This window comes from Phasianus colchicus, chromosome 1, assembly GCF_987193195.1.
Source record: "Phasianus colchicus chromosome 1, bPhaCol1.hap1.1, whole genome shotgun sequence".
In the NCBI taxonomy this organism is placed as follows: Eukaryota; Metazoa; Chordata; class Aves; order Galliformes; family Phasianidae; genus Phasianus; species Phasianus colchicus.
In genome coordinates this window covers 63,157,604-63,177,598 of record NC_143436.1, presented here as the reverse complement: position 1 = coordinate 63,177,598, position 19,995 = coordinate 63,157,604, and the positions used below count along the sequence as shown (strand labels likewise).

Sequence of the window (19,995 nt, the reverse complement as noted above, 5' to 3'; positions counted from 1 at the left end):
CCTGTAAGTATATACGCTGCTGCACTGTGTATCCGAATGTTCTCATGCAGCAGGAGGGCGGAGATAGGGGCTACACTTGTAAGGATCACAGCATCCAATTCTGTTCATCAGCATGGATGCACAAAACATTCTCAGTAACCTGGAAATAGGGAGCTGCCATCACAGATTGACCAGTAGAACAAGCTGAAACTGCAGGCTGAGGTCAGCCTTAGCAGGCTTATGAGCATGCTTTGAGCAAACTCGTAATGTGATCAATTATGAAGAGACTCAACAGTCACCTGAACTGCAACTGACATTCCATGACAAACGCAGTCAAAGCAACAATGCATGATACAGACTCAACAGCTACCACTTCTTCCCATGAAAAACACGCTTCTGATGACAGTGCTTCTCCCACTGATCTTAGTCCTCATGCACTGAGGTCATTCACCCCATGTTGGCTCGCACATTGCTCATCTTCCTTAATTAGCTAACTCCCCTTCTCCCTAGAGTGACAAGCTAATTTCACAAAGAGATTAAAACACAGGCAGGCATATAAATTAATGTACCCTCCACCGTACATTTTAGATCACAAGACTGAGGCTCCCTTTTCTATAGCTACAGCTCTCCCTAACTTCACAAGTCTTTATTTCCACTTGCTTGCATCTTTTGACATTGGGTAGACCAAGAGTAAACAAATAACCAAGCGTGAAGCCAGGACTTCAGTCCTCTGTATCAGACAGATGGAAATCCAATGGTCCACGGTGGCCTGTGGTGTTTCTTCACCTTTGGAGAACCACCTTCCTGCCCAGCATGCACACACCTCACAGTCAAATTAAATTAACCTTACAGCCATTTTCCTCCTTTTTGCACAACTGTTCAAGTCTTTCTCTACAGTTAGCTGTTACAGCTATTTCGGGTAATGAGAGCACAGCATGATCTCAAAGAAGTAGAGAAGGCCAAGCCTTCTGATATTAATATTCTTATTAAATATTCAGATAAAAAGATGACTATACTTTCTTACCAAAGGTGTATGCTCCTGATCTAAATGACAATCAAAAGGAAAAATAGCAGTGTTGACTACATCTCCTGCTATCCTTTTGTGTTTCTGACATGAGAAAAGGCAGTATAACCTGTAAGCATTGTTGACAAGCCATTCTGGTAATGCATTAGTGCCAAGTCTATCATATTTCATATGCAGCACAACTCAACTAGAGGAGACTGAGCACCACATCTGCATGCAGCAACATTTCCCACCATGCTAGATAAGGAGAATTACAGACATTCTGCCTTGCTGGGAAGGCAGGATAATTACAAACGAAGTCAACGACAAATGTTCTAGTTATTTCAGTAACATTACCCTCAAACTCAGTGTGATGACCCTACAGTCTACAGCAGAAAGTAACTCTTCTGCATTATGCATGGCACCACTTGCCTCAGATGTTGCACCCTTTGAATTTTATGTCAAGCACTGAATTTAGATCAAGTTATAACCCACTAAGAGAGCTGGTAATAGCAAATATGATTGTTCAGTCTAGAGAAGAGAAGGCTCTAGGAAGATCTCATTACAGCCCTTTAGTTTTAAAAGGGATCTTATAAACAAGATAGAGACTGACTTTTTACATGGTCTGATAGTGATAGGACAAGGGTGAGACATGTAAGGGATAAACTCACAGAGGGAAGATTTAATTTAGATGTTAGGAGGAAATTTTTACTCGGACAGTGGTGAGGCACAAGAACAGGTTACCCAGAGCAGCTGTGGATGCCCCATCCCAGGAAGTGTTTCAAGGCCAGGTTGGATGGGGCCTTGGGCAGCCTGGTCTGGTGGGTGGCAGCCCTGCCCACAGCAGGGGCTTGAGACTATATGGGCTTTGAGGTCCTTTCAAGCCCAACTCATTCTATGATTCTATGATTGTGAGGCTGAAACCGTTTCATACAATCCAGCTTCTACTAGTTTCCATTTGAAACCACCAAGCAGCTCAAACATTATCTGAGGCACTTTGGTTTTAGAATTTCTTGCCAGCACTACTACATTATTATTATTGTCTGATTATGACAGCACTGAAATTTCCTGATCAAGCTTGAAAGCCTGTTATACTAAGCATTTATAAAGGTAGGGGAAAATCTGGTCCCTATTCTAAAGTGTGTGATACTGATAGAAGAAAAACATAATGATTTCAAATAGCACCTACCCTCAATGAGCCATAAGCTAAACCCAATTAATCTTTTCTATTTCTTACAAAGGTGGAAAAACAATGCTGATTTAAGATGGGTTAAACTGCTTGGTTCTAGAAGAGATGGGGAAAAAGAAGACTGTGATTCCACCTTAAGGAGATGTCAGAAGTATGGGGGGAAATTTCAAACAGAACGAAAGCCTTTGAGCATAAATTTTTAACTTAAACAATTCAGGTCTGTCTCCTCTTTCTCCCGTGACTCGCTCAAATGCCAATCAGTCTTTGCAATCATCTGCAAAAACCACTTGCATTCCTAGAACCAGTGACCAGTACACTGTTCAATTATATGCAACTGCTCTTATTCGGCAAGTTCTTTCCCTCACACCTTTGTTACCTGGAAGCCCTTATGGTTTGCCCTGCACATAAGCTATAGATTTATTTTCTCTGTGGTCCAGCCCAAGAAAGAGGATCACTCATCCCAAATCAAACTGCTTCATCTCCATATGCAACCTAACCTCTTTCTATGAACTTTACCCTTCATTACCTAACACCACAGCACTGATGTCTTTGCATTTGTGTGTCTCCTAATTGATGGCAGAGGGCAGACATCAGTAAAATATCCTTGATGACAAATTTCGCAGCCAGATTTGGTCTATAGCAGCTGAATTCATTGGTCTTCTGCACTCTTAGAAAACCTGTCTATTTACCCAGGCTCTTCCTGAAAGGATGGGTGGGGTGAGGATGGGCTCTGTTATAACACCCATTGGAGAGTGCTCTTTATGTCACTGCTGATATTTGGTCAAGTTTTATTTATGATTCCATATGTTTTTGTGTTTGTTTTTTTTTTTATTGTTACTTTAATTAGTGTTATCATAGCCATGCTTCAAAACATGAACGTAAACAACCGATCAATCTTTACCTCCAAGAGACAGCAAATGCACATGCTTTCAGGGCATTAAATCTCTATCAAGCTTTGCATGTCATAGATTAGCTGCATTTTGTTCAAGTTGCATCAAAAAATGTGGTGAATAGTGGGGGAGCAGTGGGGGGAAAACTATTTTTTCTAATCATTTCTTCATAGTTCAGTGAGAGCTGCCAGCATTCTGCTCAGACCTGATCAAGAAGATTCATTTTTTATGATGAAACAAGCAGAATTTCAATCCAAAATGCTCATGTTTCAGAAAGATATAGTGAGTGAAAACAGGGGATTATGCTGGAGACATGCATACATGCCACCGCAGTTCTCAGTGCAATGTTGTGCACGAATGCTCTTATTAACATCCATATTTTTCACATATTTCTCAATTAGACATGCACCACTTTTTTCACATTGAACACAGGAGAGACAAATGGATAAAATTAACCAATGAATGGAAATTAAACCCAGACAAATTTAAACTGGAAATGAAGCACATGTTTCTAACAGTGAGGTTGATTAAATATACAAGAAATGATGGAATATTCATCTTAAGATGAATGCCTTTTTGGAAGTGATACTACAGTCAAGTACTAATTCTTGGGCTCATTACAGACACAACTTGGTGAATTTCCATTACCTCTTATGTATAGAAAAATCAGGCTAGATGATACTGTGGCTCGTGCTGGACTTAAAAATTGTCTTCCACTTACAGAATGTACGTGTCTTCTCATTCACTTCACAACTCATCTCTGTCTCACAAATACTTTTACTCTTTTCACCCACGCATTCTCCAGAGCTACGCAGCCAATATTCCTGACTTGGCATGTTACCGACAGAATGTATGCACATGTTCTCTTGGAAAAATAGAGACTGACACACCTTTCAATGTAGTCCTTTCCTCGTTTACATTATTTTCATATTGTCAGCTTCTAGTATCCTTTGTTTTTTTAATAGCTCCAAAAAGTTTAAGGGATTTTTTTTTTCCCTCTGAGTAACCATCTATTCAGTGGGTTAGCAGAAGGATTTTATTTCCAATGGGTCTGGCATCCATATTTTCCTACCATGCCTTTAGCAGTCTCCTTTATTCTGCCTTAAACCTTGATCAAAAATATCTAAAACATAAAACAGTGTGTATTTTAACAACTAAACTGTTGTTTAACCTGTGCAGAATCTTCAGATGATCTACATCTGATAGGCTAAGGATCTGACCATGAGATTGTTGCTTTGTTTGTATGACAAAAGAGCTAAGTATGGAAAAGAAATGGGATTATTCCGTACATTCTTCTTTGTGATTTCTTTTATTTGGTAGTCTTTGACATTTAGTTTTGTTCACAGGTAAGAAAAGAATAGGTGCACTTGTCCCTTTAACAGTATGATTCTAAAAAACTAAATAGAAAGCAACTCTCCTGGGGGAAAAAAAAAAAAAAAAAAAAAAAAAGCAGCATAAAAAGTGATTTGCAAGCCAATAACCACAAGAGAAAATGACTCCAAATTGATGAAAAAATTACCAAGTAGTTCATGCCAAAAGTAACCAGGGAATTTATTTCACTGCTGAAGATGCCATTGAAGATTTCGGGACAGATTTTGGCTTCCCAAATTACTGGTTTCTGTCGAAAATGTATGTTTCAGTTCAGTTGCAGCCCAGGATTTCCAATGTCCTGTCTCATTTCTTGCAGCCTTCTCTTTGTACTAACACTGCTGCTTTGGTTTTATATTCAGGCCCTAAAACCTGGGTCTTGTAGTTTGAGCCAGTCTGTAGTATCACCACATGGTTCTGCACAAAGGCAGAATGACTCATGCACGCGCCCATTTTTTTTCCCTCATGGCTGAAAACTGATGATCTGTTTCATAATGTGAAATGCAAGCAGATTCTTCAGCCACATCCAAATAACTGCTAAATCGCCTCTGAATACCTCAGCATAAATCGCATGCAGGACCGCTAACATGAAGGGTAAAAACCTTCAGCTACCGAAACAATGTTAAATTTGCTTCCAACATCTATTATATTTAGATAAAAGAGCTTGCTGGAAATGTCCCAGGGAAAAGCATGTAATTTTCTCAATATGTGAAGTTTGTAATACTTAGCAGTTTTCCTTCAACCATGATAGATTTGACATTGACCAGTCAGGAAACAATCCAGTGCATTCAACCCATTTTTATTTAGAAGTTTCACACAAAAAGTAAAAAAAAAAGTCAGTGAGTAGAAAAGTAATTGGCTAACTTCCTTCTAGCTGATAGCTATTATTTCTTTACTGCTTTTCTTGACACTTAGTGGAATTCACACAGAAATCTGTCTCTCTGTACAAAGAGAAGTGTACAAAACAAGTTTACTTCTTCCAGCTTAAAAATGTGGAAGCAAAGCCCAGTTGCTGTGCATACCACTGTGGTTGATGCGGTATTTGCTGCCTCTGTAGCAAATTGCTTGCTGCTTGTTGCCACCACCTCCATCTTCTAGTGCTTTATTGCATATAAAATCCAGTATCACTTATGCCACATCCTTACCCAGTAATATTTCAGGCATCTCCCTGTTGAGAATAGTGGGCATGTTGCCTAGCTGAGGCATAAGTAAGGAGTTACAGGTCTCATCCCAGAACATACAATTCACAATTGCTACAAAGCCAGATCATAAATTTTCTTTCTTATGGTTTTGGGCCCCTGTATTCAGTAAGGCTTTCAAGGCACTTTCATACCCTCAAATTACTAGTATACTAAATGCATGCAAAGTTAAGGACTAACTCCTCCTCTTTTGTATTGAATTGCAAGCAAAGTTCCAACTAATGTGATTGAGAATCACTTTACTAAAGACAGAAGGAACTAAAATGAAGAAATAAATTGAGACTTGTGACTTTAAAAAGAACCCTTACATTCTGACAATTATGGTTTTCCTAGAAAATATGTAAAAGTTTTGAGGAATGAAATCAACAATTTTTTACGGCACCTTTAAGCAAACTGATGCCTCCTCATGCTCAAACTACAAAGTTCTGAGTTCCCTACAAGAATCATTTTAATCCCTTCAAAATTCGTGTTATCCTTTGCAGTATCTATCAGAGATCTTTAAATAAAGGCCAAAAAAGAAAAAAGAAAGAAAGAAAAATGGCACAAGGAGGATATCTTCATACTCTAATGTTTCATCACCTTGCCCAACCTACTCACAATCAACTTCCAGCATACTTCCATTCACCACCCATCCTGTCAAAACAAGACATGAAATTTGAGAAGAAAAATGTCTTTTTTCTAAGATGACAAATCTTCTCAATGAGAAGAATCCCTATTAGCATTTTTTCCCTGCCAGGTTTTGCAGGGAAGAACCAGAGGCCAGGACTCTACACGCAGGTGAATCCTGAGGGAAACAAAGTCCACACTGATCGATATGAAGGACAGTAGCTACTGAACCCAACACAAAAGGAATTATTTCATCCATCATGGAAATGCAGCTGTGCCCAGGGTTTGTCAGCAAGTACTCTATAGCTGAGACTCTAGAATGGTAGCATCAGTCTCTCATTTAAGATTGATAATAAAACTGAATGTAGATTAGAACAAAGCTAGGACAGAGAGCCAGTGGGGCAGGGAAGATGGAAGCAGGAATCATATAGGGAATGCGTCTGTAGGAAGGGGACTGGAACAATATGCCTCCCTGGGCTGGGGAGAGCCAGCTAGCAACAATGGGTGACTAGATGATCTCTGAGGTCTTTTCTAATTTATTGATTTAATGAGGAGCCCGGGTGATGGAAAGTGGATAAAGCTTGATGGAGAAATACTCAGAGGACTGGAAAGCAGAGGGGGGGGAAGAGGAAAGAGATCTGCCAGGAGGTAGCTATGGCAGTGAAAGCACCAGGGCTGGGTGGGCAGCTATGATGTCAAAGTATTGAACCTTTCCCATGGCTTCTAAATCTCTGCTGCACAAGGACCTGGAAAGCCAAATTTCACCATGATTGACAGAATTGAAATGGTATGACAGCAAGTCACAGTTACCCAGTTACCTATATATCATCTGTTTACTCCCTCAGCCTTGCATAATCTGAAGTGACTATAAATGGTCAGAGATGGCTATTTTTATTGCTCAGTTCATGAGAAGTATGGGTGTTAGCTCTAGTCTGGGCTCTGTGAAGCATCAAAACTCCTCTATATTTCCCCGGGGATTCAAGATTGTAACTAACTTGCTATTGCCAGAAAAGTCCCTGAAGATCTCTGCTGTAGCTTTCAGATACGCGGCAAAATCTGTGCTGAGTGAACAAGGTACAAGGCATGTATTTGCACACAAGGAACCTGGAAAAGTAATTTTACCAGATAATCATACAGATAATCACAGAATAATCTTTTTTCCATCCACTCTTCCTGATACAAAATATGCAAGAGGACGGTACAGCCTTAACGTACCTCAGCAGACTAAATATTGAAATAAACACTTGCTAATGGGAAGGCAGCTGAAATGCAAGAGGAGGACTTGCACTGAAACAGAATAGACTGTGAAGCCGTATGCTAACTGGAATAAACCACTTTAGAGGGGGATACAGCATTACAAATACGTTCATTGCTACAGCATATGGCAAACAGGGAAAAAAATAATGAAAATCAGATGTCTCAAAGTTTTCTAGCACTGATTCCCCGTACTCACAATCCATGGATGCTGTGCAGGTGCAGATTTGGTTTCAAGGGAAATTCATGACTGTTCACTTTTAATGCGGACAAGCATCTATCTCTTTCTCAGATACTTAAGAAACTTACTGTCAACAGCTAAGGTGATTAGGAGACATTTTCTGGGAGACAGAGGAGGAATTATGAGTGCAGATCCTGTCATTTGCTAACAAGACTAGGGCTAGATACATTCCATGCATCTCTCTGAACGTTAATCCTGATCTGTCTTTCACCTTCATGAAAGGTAAAAAAAAAAAAAAGAACCAAAACCATTCCATAAAACAGGCCTGCACAGATATGTAAGGTCACGTACAGCACTTTGAACAGCACGCTAACGTCACAATGATTTGCAGACATCGTATACCAGCATTGTGCAATTTAAACAGCTGGAAATTTGACATGTATCCATTGCAACTATACACGCATAAACACTATAAAATATCCTGGCTTTATTCTTTTGATTAGCTTTCCCTTAGATGCGTCCGTTCCCCCTCGCATTGCTCCACTGTGATCCTTATTCCAGGAAAAGTTACTCATAAGAAACTAGCATACAACTCAGTGTAAAACGTTAGAGAAAGCTGACTCTGAAGTCGTGCCAGATGACCAAGCACACTGGAAATATAAACATAGAAGCCATCAAGCTTCAGAAAGGGTAAAAAACAAACAAGCAAACAAGTAAAAAACAAAACCAGAACAACAACAATAAAACACTTTCTCATGGAACTCTAAAGCCCAACAAAAAAAACCTCTTCCATTTCAAATATTCACTAACAAATTATTTACACGTTGTGAGTTATTCATAGGGAATATCCACATAAAAAACAGTAAACAAGAAAATAATAATTTTCTTGCCCTGACTGTGCTTCTGGTCCATAGACTTCCAATGGAATACATGCAGCTGTTCAAGGCACATGGGTGCAAATAGCTCACATAAATTACTGTGCATAGATACCATGCCAGTATAAGGGTCTTCTTCCACAGTATATAGGATGCTCACAAATAACAACAACTATTACGGTATGCATCTATTTTTCATTCTGGAACAGCAGGTCCATATACAGAGCTGGGCCGTAATAGTGACTGCAGAATGCTTCACACTGAAATATCCCCACACAGATGAACTCTGCAGGAACATGGGGGAGCTGAGTGGTACTGCCAGTTACACATTCACAGCAAATTATTGATCAAGTCCTGTTTGCTATTTAACAGCTCTTCCACTGCCAAACAGCTGTTCTTTACCCTAGTCAGTTTGCTTTGCTTTGTGTTCATCAGATAAAAAACCTGGCCCTGAGCTTCCCGTCCCTGTCCCAACTCCAGCTTGTCCATCAGACACCAACTTTCACACTGCTCCACCACCAGCAGTGGTTTGCAGAAGGTAAGCAGCACCAAGCAGGCTTGGTCCTATGGGTTTGGGTTGCCTCCATGGAATTATTTCATGTTATTATAGCCTTTGCCACAACATTCAGTGACCAAAGTGCCAGAGAATTAAAAGAATAAAAGAATTGATTTGATGCTATGCAATATATTCTTTATTTTAGCAGTGTTTCATTGTTTTGCTAAAAGAAATTCCAGGTGAGCCCAGGGAAGAAAGATGAAGGAGCAAAGTGGATGGGACCAACCACAGAGCAGATAACTGTGACCAATGAGAGAAGGAAACAGAGAAGCTGGGCAGCTAGAGGAAGAGAATGGCAAAGGGCTGCTGTGGCAAGAAAGTAAGCAGACTGCAAGTGAAGGCAGAAGAGAGCCTAATTCCAAAAATGAGGGAACAAGAGAAATTAAGTTTTCATCACCAAAAAGCACAGGTTTTTTGGAGACTGAATTGACATTATTAAGGAAAGAATAATTGAAAAATTTGTTGTTAAATGCACAAAAAATTATGTTTGAGCCAAGGCTTCTAGGATAATCCCTTACATGCCAGGAGTGAGCACAAACTGATATCTATTCAACTTTCCTCATCATATTAGCACTTGGCACTCACTAACTTCTTTCCATCAAAAGGCATCAACATACTTTACAAATGTTAATTAATCCTCACAACCCCTTTTGACTGCTGCATGCTGGTTATTATTCCTATTATAAAGCTGGTTTATGGAATGGAAAAATAGGGACACAGACAAATGTACTTGTTTCAGCCTCAACCCCACAGCAGATAAGATTTGTGCATTGGCTGTAGTACCTCAGTCCTAGTCCAAACCCTGTGGAAGTTACCAGGAGCTTTTTTAGCAGCTTCCAAAAGCCATTGCTACAGGTAGGCCAACCTCTTCCTCCCAGGCCCAACAGCTGCACCTTGCCAACTTCCATCGCTGCACCCAAAAGTGTGTGAAAGCCACAGGCAGAACTGATTATCCTGGGACAATTTTTGCTGGCATACAGAACAAAGAAATACCTTCCCCTGAGTTCCCTCTGAGCAAGTGGCAGCCTGCCCCTCCTCTATGCAATGCCTTCAGTTTCCAGGTACTTCCAAATCAGTAGTTTACATTTTGAAAAGAGATTTGCCTGGTGTAAAATGGGAAAGGAAACCCAGAAAGCTTCTTTACCCAGGGGAAACTTGCAGCCATGTCACTGCAAAAGAGCGTCAGGCTTCATGCATGGGTCAGTATGCCTCAGCACAGCTGGGCAGCCCCTTCAAGCACCAAGTTGTGAGCTGAGATACACTTCAGTGCCTGAAAATATGGAAAATGGGGTGCAGATCGCCTGCCTACCACTGAGTTTCCTGCCAAACCCTTCTGCTTCTCACGCTTCAACAGGTGCAAAAAGCCAGCTTGGTGAGATGGAATTCCCAAAAGGTGATTAGAGAGAAAACACCTGCTCTACCCCTGGAGATTTTAGTTATGCAGAAACTCTTAAAGACATTGCATGAGAAGGCTTCTGTGCACAGCTGCTCTCACTGCACCATCTCCAGTGCCACATGGACTCGGACTGACCTGAATGTGAGCCAGGGCCGTCAACAGCAACCCTTACCAAACTACATCTTGATTCAAGGGCAACATTTGCTGTCGCACTGCAAGATGGAAGAGCATTTTAGGAAGCCACTGGAGCTCCTAATGGAAAGGTATTCACACAACGTAAGGAGCCTTCAGAATAACACCATCAGAGAACAGGCCTCAGGCTTTACTCAGACCTGCTGTGATTCATTCTAGTGTCTTCTTCCCAGCAGTCAGTAGTAACTATTCACACATGTACATCAAGCCAACTGCAAGAGAGATGCAATCCACTTTATCCTTCTACGAAAGTCCTTACTGAATTTCAGTTATGTGCCCTGACAGGCACTGGAAGGAGCCGAGAAAACAAGCACTGGATGGCAAGTCTATGTTTAATAGGCTTTTGTGAAAATACAACATTTGATAAATGAGGATATAGCAATGTCCTCATTAGCTCATGTGTCCTCATATAGCAAATGTGAATTGGAGAATATTTGGCACCAGAATTGGGACAAGAATAAGAGAAATTGAATTCCTGTTCTCAGAGCATGGTCCAACCTGTTACCATAACTCAGTTGATTGAGATTACTGAATAAATAAGAATAAATGAGATGCTTAAACTCACTTGTGTATAAGTTCCCATTTGACAGCAGGGTTCGGAGAAAAAATTATCCCTTTGGGAGGTTCAAAGGTTGGCATGATAGGTGTTACCTACATCAATAAGGTATTATAAGACCAATCAGTCTAATATGAACATAGGCATAAAACTAGACACAAACACTAGCATTTATCTGCTAATTGGGCAACCATGGGTGCTTTTGCCAGCTTAAACTGAATTTGAGTAGAAGTATTTTCATTGTTAGTGCATAGCTATAAGTGTATACCAGTAATTTTTCTGGGCCCTCGCCAACAGTTTCATCAAAATACTCTTACAAAATTACCAAAGATTTAGGAAACTCCAGGGCAAACTCCACTACCTACTTTTGCACTTCAGAAAGAAAACTCCCAAAGGGTTTTCTCCTCTGTTTCAGCTCCCCAGAAGCTTTTCCAGTTCCTTCTCCAGTTTCTTCTCACATTCCAAGCAGATCATGTCACTTCTCACCTAATGGCACTTTAATGGGTGTCTCCATCTTCTTACTCCACACCTGTGAGCCCTGCCTTAAATTCTCCCAAGCCGGAACATCCCAACTTTGTACCCTTGCAAAACTATCAGCTTTGGATGATATTCCAAAAATGGAAAAATGCCAGGTTCTGCACCTGGGATGGAGCAATGCCGGACACAGGTACAGACTGGTGAATGAGTGTCTGGGGAGCAGCTCTATAGAAACTGACCTGGGGGTGCTGGTGACAGCAGTTCAGCAAGAGCCAGCAGTGTGCCTGCCAGCAAAGAGTGCAAACTACATTCGGGGTACATTAAATACAGCAAAGCCATTCAGTCACACATGGCTATTCTCCTAGCAATGATGTGGCATTGTCTGGAATACTGCATGCATTTCTGGGATTCACAATATGAAAAGGATGTTAAGGTCCTTGAAAGTGTCCAGAGGTAGGCAAAAAACCCAGTAACAGGGTTGGAAGACATATATATGTCCAGGGTGGCTTGGACTGTCCAGCCCAGAGAAGGGGAGACCAAGAGGAGAAACTGTAGAGGGAAGCAAAAGGAGGTGCCAAGCTTTGCTCCAGATACTGACGGTAAGATGCATGAAAGAGCACAAAACTGCACCAAGGAAGCTGGGCATTTGAAAGTATTTCTTTACTGTGAGGGTGGTTAAACACTGGAACAGGCTTCCTAGAGGGGTGGTTCATGTTCCATGCTTGTCATACTCAAAAGGCATTTGGAGAATGTCTTCAATAACATTCTTTAACTTGAAGAGGTCAGGCATTTGGACTAGATGATCTTTGAATGTCCATTCCAAATGAACTACTCTATTTTATTCTTTTCAGGGCTCAAGATCACGTTGAACTTGTCATGCATCTTGAGAAGTGCTGGAAAGAACCAAAAGCTAGGCAGTAAACAGCAAAATCTCTGCCTGTTCTAGTGTAGTAAAGAACACAATCATATCCTTTTTGGGATGAGAAAACAGATTGGTAGTATTTCCAGAGAAGAACTGCATAGAGAACAACAAGCATACACAGAATGCAACAGCACTGTTTTATGCATTCAGAGCGTTCATCCTTCTCATTCACGGACTAGCACGTAGCTAGATGGTATGTAACAAAGCTAGACTTTGTCTCTCACCTGATCACTCCTTAGGGTGTTGGGTGAGGCCAAAAGGGAAGAATCCAAGAAATCAAGCAAGGAATTAACCCGACGGCTATCTCCAAATGACAAAGGATCAAGTGAAGCTATCAGATATGCACAAAAAAGGAATATTTGTCCTCAACTGGATGGGCTGCAAATTAATGCTAATGAATATGTTGTCAGTGGGAAGATTTTGTGGCCATACAGATAAGAACTGGCAGAAGAATCAAGATGGCATTACTGTAGTAGCTTTTTAGCATGATGACAAGTCTTGAGGAAAAGCTGCATTTGCAGAGAACTTCCAAGATATGTTGCTGTAGGCTTTATGGTAAATCATAGAGAAACTAAAAGAAAAACACTTCTCAGCCTTCATCTTCCTAACGAAAGTAAAAGCTTAGATGACTTTGGAAACAGATGTTATCTCTGTTAATTAGGCTTTGAGGCTTTTTGAAACCCTAAAAAGGAAAACTGCTGACATGTTGTGTTTGACCACTTCTGTTCCAGGAGGAGACAGATGACTAAGGTTAAGATGGTCAAGATGCATAACTCCATCGCACACACCCAGAATCCATGCCAGTGATTTCCTTTCTTGGGAAGCACGATCCTAAAAATTTCCTGCTTCACAGAGCAAAGATGCTGATACACAAAATGTGTGAGGCTATCCCTTGAGAGTAATTTAAAAATGAGACACATTTCATTCAGGCTTTGTAAAATATCATGACATACATTAGAAAGAGTGCTTAAAGGTAAGAATTAAAGAGAAAGGGAAAGGAAACACATGGCAAAGGATAGGTGCATGTAGATCCTGTGAGCTGGCAACCCAGAGACTGCCTGAAAGGAAACAAAGTTTACAAAGATTCTGTTATGGCCATTTCAGCGTGTGATGATGGTTTGCGTCATTTGGGGATACTTAAACCTACAGAACTGTACCTTGTGAGGCTCATCCATCCCACAGTCCAACTGCTCAGTTACAAACTCTTTTCCTCCCCCCCCCCCCCCCCCAAAAAAAAAAAAAAAGGCATAGAAAGGATGATGCCAGGACATCAATATATATATGTGATGCTAGAAGGTACATCTTTAATTACACTGAAACAACTCCAGCACTGAATGTACTGCAGATGGAATTTGGCAAGCCAATAATCTCTTATTCAAAAACATGTAATATATTTTTTATGATTAAAAAATGTGCAGGCAACTTGGCTATGACAAGACAAATGGAAGCCAAGATCTCATATCCTGTAGTGACAAGTGTGCTGGTCTTAGGGATGCATCTCTAGGACAGACATCCGCATTTCTTAGAGTACCCAGGGAAGGAAAAAAAGTGCACATGGACTGCTTCTGCAGGAGTGACTTGCTCAAATTTTCTGAAATGCACAGCAAAGAAGTCAGGAGATGTTTTCTTAATAAGATTTTAAGCTGTCTGGCAGAAGAGGGATCCTTTTTTGTTTGTTTGTTGTTCAATACAGCAACTATTACACGGAGGTTCCATACCAGCACTGAATCTCCTAAACAGAAATATAAAGCAGAGCAAAAGTGACCTGGAAAAGACTCTGAATTCAGAATCTAAACTGCTTATACAGAATTAATCTTTACAGGTTAGCATGCTAAGTTCTGCTAGAGTCACTTTTTTTTTCATGAGAATCCAAATATTTCTCAGTAATGCTTAGCCAACATACAGAAAAATGTGGTGGATGGTAATTAAAAAGAAAGAAAAAGTCAACCAAATCCCTGATCTTCAAAAGAAGTTCTGACTTTGAGGAAGAAGAGTCTGAGCACAAATAGATATCAGACAGAATTATATATATATACACCCAAAAATGAAATGGTTGTGCAACAACCTTTTGGGTGTAACCTACTTCTAACAGCATATCTGTACATTTTATTTAACATGATCTGGTTCATCCAATCCCTGCTACAAACACTGTTTACTTTTCAGCATTATTAGCATGAAAGTTATCCTTCACATGTTTTGCCTACAGTGAATAACCTCAATTACAGGAAATGTACTCTCAAATTATGTTGAGAAAAAAAATGGGAAAAAATGTTTCACGAAGGGTAGAATCAAACTCATAATACACTGATAAAAATAAATGAGTGATAGAAAACTGGACAGTCAGTTACTAGGTAAATCATCATTCCTCCTGCAGTCCAGGAGCCACACAAGGGACACCACATAGAAAGGGACAGCCACTTTGCATCAGTTTTGGCCTCCTGATGCAGCATAGAGTGAATTCTAGCATAGCCAGCACTTGGCTTGGCATTTTGTTTACTGAGAGACACAGAGAGACTGGGGAAGGAAAGAATTTCGATACCAGCTTCTGCCCTTGCATGCAACTTTGCTCATCGTAACTCAACTGAAAGCTTGAGGAATTCTATTGAGTTCAGATCTGTGCTGAAGCCTCTATTTAAGCCTGGGATGCATTGCTCATCCCTGGAATTTAATGTGAGCCTTCAAAGCAGTTTGAAAGAAAAACAGCAGAGCAATTTAAAATGTCAACAAACTCTTGTAATTTGTACTTTCCTCCAATGATGGATGTCTGAGAAGAGGGAAGTTGGATTTGAATACCTTGGACCAAAGTGTGATTTTTTGACAACTTCATAAACCATTTAGATGCTTCAGATGTATAACAAACTCCATAGAAACCTATGTTTCACCATGCCTGCTGCTTGCTCAGAGGTGACTACGGTACATTAGGTTGTTAGGCTTGCAAAATCTTGTCACTACCACCTCCAGTTTGTGTGCCACAGTGAGATTTTACAGCACTACTGAACACTTGTAGTGTTGAAAAGAAGAAGGAAGAGGGAAGGGGGGAAACCCTCCCTGACTGTCCGCTCTGCAAAGGATTTGAATTGCAGAAAAGAGGAACCATGTCAGCAAATGCCAAACCAATGCAGTACCTGCCAAACCGCACCTTATCCTTCTCAATCAGCAAAAAAATTATCCGCTGCCTGATTTCTCTTACCTCACCAATAAAGAGCTAGGTTTTTTTCCCTTATTAGGACATTCTCCATGCCGTAAAATTCTGGCTCTAATAAGTGGCTTTAACAATATGTGCTGCACATCAGCACAAAAAAGAAAGCAACTAATAAAAATAAAACACAGGAGGAGAATAAAAGGGCTGAGTCCTAAATTAAAAGGGACGACATCAGCTTAGTTTGGGCTCCAAAATTTGATCATAGATTTTATAAAATAGAGAATTAAAATTGGAAGGAATAAATGCATGAAGGCTAACATTATACAGATATGTAATTATAATCTTGGCCCTGTAGCTACTTATACATGTAAGCAGCCTTACTGAAGTTAGAGAAAACTCTTTATAAACTTCAGTGCTTACAAAGCTCAAAGCAATTCAACCGTTAGAAAAATTACAATATTAAAAGAAAGGCAATCTTTGTGTTTTCTTTAACAAAGTAAAATCAAAAGGAGTGAAAAGTTACAAAATTTTAGCTGAGGTTTTTAATTATTCAACTTGAGGTGTTTTGCTTGATTGGATATTTAACTGTACGATTTTGTATCATCTAGTTTACTGTATCTGTTTAATAGTGCATTTATTGCACTACTCACATTGGACAGAAGAGCAGAAAGATCCTGAAATAACCAGCAGAGACTTTCTCCCTGGCCTTTCTGGACCTTCTTGTTGTATTCCAAATGTGGAAAGGGTGGAGAAGGAGGCACGGGTCTGCAAGTTCTGCAGGGAAGGAAGCAGAGGTAGGAAGCAGCAAAATGAATGTCTGCTGCCCCCCATCCCACACTGGCACACCTATCGCAAGAGGATGGCTGCAGAGGAGCTAACAGGCTTTAAGATGTGCACTAGCACTGATTTCTCTAGTTTTGGTGAAGCAGAAAAAAAAAACAAAAACACCCTTGTCAGAGCAAAGTAATATGGAAAATGTTCAGGATTGTTTTAATTCAGTCTGAAAGAAGGCAGTAAATCTTTCATTTATTTTTTCTTCTTTAAACTTATTTTTTCTTTCAAATTTAGGTTAGCTCAGATTGGAATTGAAAGATCAGAATCTTTTATTACAAAGAAAATTGCAAAGAGGCAGCTCAGTAATTTGTAATTTAGAAAGTGTCAAAGATGTAATTTTTTAAAAAATATATATTTCCTTTTGCTTCCATTCAGATAAAGCAAGTCTGAGAACCTACTCAATTCCCAACCAGTTCTGCTCTTGGTACTCTCCATATTTTTCTTGGTTTTGCTAAATTTAGTGTGCATGAAAAACAATTCTCATAGTTCATCTCAGGCATTTGGATTTCCAGAGAGCAGCATCAAGTCTGATACCTCTCAGCCCTGTGCTGGCTTAAATCTTCAAAATTTGGTTCTTAAAAATCATGACTTTAAACTCAGATAGGTGCCTAAAACTCCACATAGATTAACCCAACTCCGCATACTGGTCCCCCAGTGCCTTTCTTGTGTTGGAGGAAGCGCCTCCGAAATCTCAAGAGTTTTTTTTACCTAACTCTCCTTTCTTTGTCATAATGTTTCCTCCACTGTGAAGGATAATTTCATTCAGAAATGTTTCAGCTGTTGTAGAAATTTTCTTCTGATACTCTGTGAGGAAAGTTCCTAAGTCCAGCAACAAAATCTTAAAATGGACATTCAGTCTTCAGTAGCCAATATCCCTGATGATGTGTAAACCATACACCTAAGTCTAAGTATCTCACTTCAGCAGTGACAATTAATGTTCTGTGTACAAGGAGTGTTGTTGCCAGAGCATTTAACATGGTAAATATGGTAAATATGGTACAGGCAGACAGAAATGTATTTGCACTGAAAGCACTCACTTGTTATTCTGTGTGTTCATTCTTAAGCATCAGGCACTGGTATGCAACATGGATATAAATAAACTGTACAGCTTAGAAATGGACAGGATGGTGTAGGAGGATGAACCATGTTCAGAGACAGATTTCTGTTCTCTGTTTTAAGATGGAGACAAACAGGCTTTGCTACAGGCTAACATTTTAGCACATCTGGTCTTTAGTCACATGATGCCCATGTTCTTTTTCCTTGGTAACATAAAAAAAGCTTTAAAAAATTAAGGATTCTGGTTATTTCCCACTAAGGAACAGAAATGAAATGTACAAACAGAAAAGACCAGAAAGAAAGGGGAAGATGGCTTTGAGTGAAAATGAACAGCACCAGTTTTTAGAGCAGAACTACCAGCTTCCTCAACCCTTCTCTTCTCCTAAAAAAAAAAAAAAAAACAGTCAATTATCTGTCTTGTCCATCTAGCCCAGAAACAGAAAAAATGAGAATAATGTTTGAGAATGTAGAATATGAGGAACCAATCAAAAATGCTGTGAAGGTCAACTTCCAGCATCCCAACTGTCAGCAAAAAAATCTGTGAAGTTTGGACAAAAGCTACATTGGCTGGAAGAAAACATTCTACCTGTTGGCAAAGAATACTTCTGCTTTCTTTAGAAACTTGCACAGCATTTTAGTGTCCAATAAAGAGAGCCAATTCAATTCCTATACATTCACTTAGCAGTCTTTATATTTTCATGCCAACCGGAATGATTTCTTGGCTCTGATGAGAGCTTCTGCTTTTAATTTCCACTGTATCAAATGTTAACAGGATTATATTCAACTATTTAGCAATTACAGGCTTTTCTACAAGCACACCAAGACTGTAGAAAGTACCTTTAAATGATGCAGCTGAAATGATCATATAAAGGGGCCATTAGAGGACATTTGCAAGAAGTTAGTTAGAAAACCTACTATGCCTCATTCAAATCAGCGTAATAACAGACTCCTGTCTTTCCCTGGAGAGTCTCCAGGGAGTTCATATATAAGAATTTTTATATTTCTTTTCCATTGCAATCTCCTGAGAAGGCATGAGCAGTTGGAATGATTACGTTATGCCTCCACCTGGGAAGGGCAGTATTTCATCATATATTTCACTGAGCAATGCTTTGAAGAAGCCTTTTTGGGTAATACTAAAGATGTCTTCCCCACTTTTGGCCTGAGGTCATGGGCATGCCTGTTAAAAGGGAATAAATCAGTTTCCAAATTTTGGCCACGTGTTTCATTTCTCTTGAAAGCCCTCTCCCAAAGAGAACTTTGCTGTTCTTCTTCAGGTATGCTACTGGAAGTTTTGACAAAAGAAAATCCATGCCTGGTTGTCAGGTGTCTGCTCTTGTTTAGAAGCTGCTATGGGATACAAGTCTCCCAAGACACAAGGTATAGTAGCTAGTAGTGTTTCATGAGAAAAAGACTGAATTGTCTTCATCCAGATATAATTTCACTGACTTCACTGAATTCACTTCACAAAAATAATTGTGGGTGATAAAGCAGGCGCGCACTGAGACATTCCTCCCAGCATTTGCTTCAGAGACACACAAGGCACAGAGCCAGCTCATTGCTGGTTCCCTCTCTCACCCATGGGAAGAGTAGAGAAGAATCTCCCTCAGCAAGGATATCCAAATACTTTTTTTTTTTTTTTTTTTTTTTTTTTTTTAGCAAAACAGCCAGACCCTAACTGATTTAGCTAATCTGACTGCAAAATAGGCCCATGAAAAGGGTCTGAAGGTTATTTCAGAGCCTCCAGCTCTCCACATCAGGTACCAAGAGTTCTGGTTTCCACCAGCCATACCAGCCTTATAATGCCAAAATCACTCCTTTGCTTTACCCTCACATAGGTGGTAGTGGAAATGGATCTTTGCCTGGGCAACTCCCTGCTCCCATTTAGCAGTACGGGAGGGCTGGCTCCTGCAGCCTGTGGCCGTGTTCCACTATGGACCAACAAAAAACAAATTTATTTGACATGCTCTTAGCTAAATTGCTATTTATTACTCCATATCTGAAATCATAACAAAGGATTTCAGATTCCTGGAAGGGACTTCTTGGGGGGGCTGAGTTCCAGAAATCTCTGAGCTCTCTCCAAGAGCACAGGATTTGATGTTGGAAACTCCAAAAACTAGCACCCAGAAATCTCAGTCGATTTTGAAGACTTCTCCCCAGTGTTAAACACCACCACCGTACAAATCACAGTAATTTATAAAGATAATAATTCCCTGTTTCCCTCTCATCAACATATGAAGCAGACAAACAAAACAGCACAAGACCCAAATAAACTAGATAATTTATTTGGTAACATTGCACAGGCTAATTGATTTTCTTCTTT

General features: G+C 40.0%; 1 protein-coding gene across 6 annotated transcripts in view; it reads right to left on the bottom strand.

The window, feature by feature from the left end:
• CALD1 (caldesmon 1) overlaps positions 1–19,995 on the bottom strand; it is a 185,767-nt gene that overhangs the window by 35,079 nt on the left and 130,693 nt on the right. The window lies entirely within an intron of this gene.